This window comes from Nerophis ophidion, linkage group LG02, assembly GCF_033978795.1.
Source record: "Nerophis ophidion isolate RoL-2023_Sa linkage group LG02, RoL_Noph_v1.0, whole genome shotgun sequence".
NCBI lineage: Eukaryota > Metazoa > Chordata > Actinopteri > Syngnathiformes > Syngnathidae > Nerophis > Nerophis ophidion.
Window position 1 is genome coordinate 55,121,014 of NC_084612.1, and position 6,572 is coordinate 55,127,585.

The window sequence follows — 6,572 nt, forward strand, 5'->3', positions numbered from 1 at the left end:
GCTGCGTAGGATCACTCACTCAAACCTGTTGAGTAGTGTCAATAAATTTGAACATTTGAAAGTGAAGATTGCCACTACATCTCAAGTAAGAACGATGCTCTTTGAGTGAAAAGGACAACAAGAAGAACACCAAAGGACATCAAAAGCCTCAAGAGGACGAATTGTGCCACGGCCACGCTGCTACTCATCAGCCAGGGTGATTGGAAGCACCTGCCAGCTCTATAGGGTGAGTTATTTGGAGCTGAAAGCAGCACAAGGGAGAGACTTGGTCAATTATGTCTGATGGCAAATATGATGTACAGCCACAAGGTGGCCAAAATGTGGATCCTGAAAAGGAAAATGTACAATATTCTGAAAAGGAAAAAAGAGCCATAAAGTATACTGCCAAAGGCTTGGAAATGAAAGTTGACAATTATCATAAAGCAATAGGAACATGTGTTAAAAAAAGCTGCTAAAATAAGGGACACAATAAAACAACTCATGCATTCAAATGAAAATGATGAAAATGCAAATGCTGTAAGAGGTTACTTGGATAAATTGATTCATTTGTGTGGAGAGGCAAGGGAGAATCATTCCTCATTGATTGCCTTACCATTGCCTGAAAAGGAACATGATAGAAAAATGACTGGTTTCAAGAAAATATTAAGATACTAGAAGGTTTCATAAAACTTGTGCATGAATGGTTATCAGAAGTGAAAAGGCTAACCACACATGACACTGCCCCTGTGGATGAGGAGTCACAATTGCATCCTTCTCAAACACATGGCTCAGTTGAAACACAATTCCAAGATGAAATGCATGTCCCACTTGCCCATGATGAACACTTATGTGTTACACTTTCTGATATTGGAGCCCAGGACAGTGCATCGAATGTCTCAACCATAACATCAAGAACCTCTTCTACCTCATCTGCTCGCATTTTAGCCCAGGCCGAAAAGGCTGCTCTCATGGCAGAGGTTGCTGCATTGGAGAAAAAACATCAGATTGAATCACAGCAAAGAATTCAACAGGAACAATTTGCAAAACTACAGGAACAACTCAGAATGGAAATGGAAAAGTTGGAATTGGAAACCAAGCTGGCAGCAGCAAATGTAAGGGAGCAAGTTTTTGCAACCATGGGATCTAGGGAAGGATCAAGAGTGTCAATAATATGCTCTGAATCACACAAGGGAGCTGATGCTCCAAAGAAAACAATGCCCCTCTCTGACACACAGGTTGTGAAGCCAAAACAATTCATATATGAAAAGTACACCAAAGCTCATTACATGACTCCAAGACAAGCTGCTCTCTCTTTAATGCAAACTGACAATGTATCAAAATCAACTATGCAAATGGCAAATGTGTCGAATACAACTGGGCAAAGTAATCATACTCATATGAAAAAAGATGATGCTAAAGGTCATACAGTTCACACTACATCCCCTGTCACAAATGCCATCAAACAAGATCACATTCTTGATTTACTAAACGGACAACATGATTTCAATGCCTTATTGGTTAAGCAGAATGTCCATTCCTCTTTACCAACAAGAAACGTACCTGTTTTTGATGGAGATCCGTTTCAGTATGAAACCTTTATAAGGGCATTTGAATATGGAGTGGAGAAAAGGTGTGACACCTATGACTGTTTGCATTACCTCGAACAATATACTAGAGGGCATCCAAAAGAGCTAGTTCAATGTTGCCAACATTTGCCTCCGTCCCAGGGCTACCAGAAGGCAAGACAGCTACTCAAAGAACATTTTGGTAATGAATATCATATTGCAACAGTATATATGGAAAAGGCTTTTTCCTGGGGAACAATTAAATTGGAGGATGTAAAAGGATTGAGAGCATTCTCTCTATTCCTCAGAAGTTGTTCCAATGCAATGGGAAGTCTGGCCTATATGGAAGAAATGAATGTTGTTTCTAATATGAGGACCATCATCCTAAAGCTTCCATACAAGCTCAGAGAGCAGTGGAGGAACAAGGCCTGTGACCTACAGGAGAAGCATGGCCATCGTGCCATTTTCCCAGACCTTGTAAACTTTATTGAAAAACAAGTCAAAATACTCTCTGATCCACTGTTTGGTAACATTCAGGACACTAAGCAATCAACTGTCAAACCCTCATCCGTCCCTAAGCCAAGAGTAAATTCAAGTCCAAGGAGCAGCTTTGCAACAACATTAATACCCATAGACACTGTGGAGTCAAATGAAGGAAAAAGGAATGTGATTGTCAAATCTCACAGTTGTCTGTTCTGTAAGAAGAGTGATGACACACTGGAGTGCTGTCCTCAATTCAAGAGGAACAAGCACAAAGAAAAAATTGACTTCTTAAAGGAAAAAGGAGTCTGTTTTGGCTGTCTGAAAATAGGACATTTAAGTCGAGACTGCAGAAATCGTCTGTTATGTGAAATCTGTAAACAACAACACCCACAAATACTCCACATTGAACAGACAGAACAAACTCAAACCAAATCAATTGGAATCAATACTGTTGTCCCACCTCCCAAGCATACTTGTGGTCATATTGGGGCCGGGGATGACCCCTCCATCTACTCCATTGTACCTGTACAAGTTAAAAGCAAGAAGGGAGACACAGTGTTACAAACATATGCATTTTTGGATCATGGAAGCACCTCCACATTCTGCACAGAAAAACTGATGCAAAAACTGAACATTACAGGACAAAGAAAAACTATCCTTCTCAAAACCATGAATCAAGTGAAACCCAAAACCAGCTACCACATCACTGGACTGGAAATAGCCAGGATAAATACAAATGACTTTATTCAATTGCCTGATGTATTTACACACAAAACCATGCCAGTTTCACCACACAATATTCCAAAACAGCAGGATTTGAAACACTGGCCATATCTAAACAATATCAAATTACCTGAAATTGACTCTGACATCGACCTCCTCATTGGCACGAATGCCTCTAAGGTACTGGAACCCTGGGAGGTGGTCAATAGCCAGGAGGACGGGCCATATGCAGTGAGGACCCTATTGGGATGGATCATTTATGGTCATTTAATAGGAGATGACACCAGCAGGCCTAATGGCTGCCCTGTTGCTGATGTCAATAGAATATCTATTCTAAACCCTTGAGGAGAAATGCTTTGCCTACGACAAGATGGAGAAAACCAAGACACGTCTCCAGCAAGAGTTGGACGACGTGATAGATCACGACCAACTTCGACAAACTGTCACCAATCTGGAGAAGAAGCAGAAGAAGTTTGACCAGATGCTGGCGAAAGAGAAAAACATATCTGCACGCTATGCAAAGGAGCGAGATCGGGCTGAAGCCGAGGCCCGTGAGAAAGAGACCTGTACACTGTCTTTGACCCGCGAGCTGGAAACTCTAATGGATCTAAAGGACGAGGTGGACCGCAACAACAAACTGCTTCGGGCTGAAAATTAGGATCTGGTGTCATCCAAAGATGATGTTGGAAAGAGCGTGCACGAGCTGGAGAAGTCCAAGCGTGCCATGGATCAGCAGCTGGAGGAGATGAAAACACAGCTTGAGGAACTAGAGGATGAGTTGCAGGCCACGGAAGATGCCAAGCTGCGTCTGGAGGTCAACATGCAGGCCATGAAGGCCCAGTATGAGCGGGACCTGTCCGGACATGACGAGATGGGTGAGGAGAAGCCAAGGTCTCTGATCAAGCAGGTACGCGAAATGGAAATGGAGCTGGAGGATGAGCGCAAACAGCGTTCTGGTGTTGTTGCTTCATGTAAAAAACTGGAGCTGGACCTGAAGGAAGTGGAGGCGGGCATCGACATGGCCAACAAGCACCGTGAGGAAGCCCTCAAACAACTGAAGAAACAGCAGGCCCAGATGAAAAACTTATCAGGGGACTGGATGACACTCGCATGTCTCGAGAGGAAATTCTGGCCCAGAGTAAGGAGTCTGAGAAAAAGTTAAAAGGCATGGAAGCTGATATGCTCCAAATGCAGGAGGAGGTGGCTGCTGCAGAACAAGCCAAGCGACAGGCTCAGCTGGTGAGAGACGAGTTGCAGGATGAGATGAACAATCAGGCCACCAAGAATGCTCAAATCGCAAAGGAGAGGAGACGTTTGGAGGCACGTATCGCTCAGCTGGAAGAGGAGCAGTGCAACACGGAGCTGGTTAAAGACAGCCTGAAGAAGTCCATGCTGCAGACTGATCAGATGAACGTGGAGCTGACCTCAGATTGCAGCTCCTTTCAGCGTGTGGAAGGCACCCACGCCCAGCTGGAGCGTCAGAACAAGCAGCTGAAGCTCAAGCTGCAGGAGCTGGAAGGAGTGGTGAAGTCCAAGTACAAGGCCAACATGGCCGCCCTTGAGGCCAAGCTTGCTCAGCTAGAGGAGCAGCTGGACATTAAGACCAGGGAACGGCAAGGTGCCACCAAGCTTGTGAGGCGAACTGAGAAAAAACTGATAGAGCTGGTTCTGCAGGTGGATGATGAGAGACGCAACACCGAGCAGTACAAAGACCAGGCAGACAAGTTGAACTCTCGCATGAAGCAGCTGAAGCGGCAGCTGGAGGAGGTCAAGGAGGAGGCTCAGAGGGCAAACACCTACCGAATGAAGATGCAGAGGGAGCTGGAGGATGCCACAGAGTCAGCAGACGCCATGACTCGTGAAGTAAGCACCCTCAAGAGCAAGCTGAGGCGTGGCGACCTCCCTTTCACTATGCGTCGCATTGTGACCCGCATTGGCGCGGAAAGTGACGAGGAGGCCGAGCCAAAGACCGAGACCCCTGAGCCCAGACGCGAGTAAAGACATGCCATGCCACTTAATTGTTTTTTTTTTGTTTTTTAGCATCCGACCAACCCAAATCTTGTCTACATAATGAAGATTCAAGATTAATGAACTAGAAATGCCAACATATTTTTATTTTTAAATTATGGAAAAAAAAAAAAAAAAGAACGAAATTAGAAAAAAAAACCAAAGGAAAAAAAAAAAGAAGAATCATGTAAAAGTGAATTTGAATGGCTCCCTTTCAAGTAATTGTTACAATGTAAACAATTAGGGGCCGGTGTGTAGGAGCCATTTTAGGCATCCTTATTTTTGTGTTGGCATTACTTTCTTTTGTCACTAGGTGGCGGGCTTTTTGGTTTAGGAGTGCAGGGTTGAAGGCATAAATAGGAGCACAGGTGAGCTGATTAGGAAGGACTCAGGTGTGGGAGCACAAACCGTTCTTACCAACAGCAGACAACAACACACAGCAACAGGCAGGAAAGACAGGAGAACATATGGCACCATGTCACTACAATAATCCATGGTATGTTTCATTCATCCTGCAAGTTAATTAATAAATATGCATTAACTGGATTTCTGACTGGACCTCACTTCAATGCAATGTTTGCTGCTGCGTAGGATCACTCCCTCAAACCTGTTGAGTAGTGTCAATAAATTTGAACATTTAAAGGTGAAGATTGCCACTACATCAGTCTGTTTTCTGAAACCCCGCCACCTGTGACATGGGCTCCGCCCCCAATTACTTTTCCTCCCACCCAGTCTACCTCTTTCCGTACCTCCCTCCACCCACCGGCACTACGGCTATCTGCACCCGTAGCTAGCCCTAGCCCTAGTCTAAGCCCAAGTCCTAGCCGTAGTCACAGTCCTAGTCCTTGCCATAGTCATAGTTCGAGTCCTGGTCCTAGTCCTAGTCACAGTCATAGTCTTAGTCTTAGTCATAGTCCGACTCCTAGTCTGATTCCGAGTCATAGTCCTAGTCCGAGTCATAGTCTAAGTCTTAGTCCTAGTCATAGTTTTTGAGTCTTAGTCAGAGACATAGTCCGAGTCCAACTCTTAGTCCGAGTCATAGTCCTAGTCTAGGTATGAATCCCACTCCAGCACCTGACTCTATGCTGGATCCCACTCCAGTACCTGTTCTTAGGCAGGTTCCTACTCCAGCACCTGATCCAAGGCTGGATCAATCTCCAGCACCTGATCCAAGGCTGGATCAATCTCCGGCACCTGAACCTCGGCTGGATCTTACTCCAGCGCGTGTCTCCACGCAGACGCCACATGCCTCCACAACGACGCCGCCTGTCTCCACGACGACAACGACGCCACCTGCTTTGGCTGCTGCAGCCACACCATCTTCGTCTTCTGCACTCGGGCCTGCTTTGGCTGCAGCACCCGCACCGGCTTCGTCTGCTAACCAGTGCCGTCTTCGTCTGCTGTTTCCAAGCCCGCCATGGCGACGGCGCCGATGCGCCCACTTCCACATCGGCCATGGATGTGGCTGTGCCCTGGCCGTCTTCCTCGCCAGGCACATCCACCTCCACGTCGGCCACGTATGTGGCCTTGTCCTGGTCGTCCTCCTTGCCGGGCGCATCCACCTCCACGTCGGCCACGGATGTGGCCGTGCCCTGGTCGTCCTCCTCGCAGAGCGTATCCTCCTCCCTGTCGGCAACGGGCGTGGCCGCTTCAAGGTCGCCTGTCCAGTCTTTTGCGGCAGCGGCGTTCCATCCTCCGCCGCTACCTGACTTGTCCCCGGTGGATTTGGGGACACGCAACCTGGTGACCCTCCACCATGTCCTCCCTCCGCCCGCCCTTCACGTTTGGACTTTCTTGTTTTGTGGGGGGGTTGAA

At 46.5% G+C, this 6,572-nt stretch overlaps 1 pseudogene; it reads left to right on the top strand.

The window, feature by feature from the left end:
* Positions 1–1,913: 1,913 nt before the first annotated feature.
* LOC133548254 (myosin-9-like) lies at positions 1,914–4,768 on the top strand (annotated as a pseudogene).
* Positions 4,769–6,572: the final 1,804 nt, after the last annotated feature.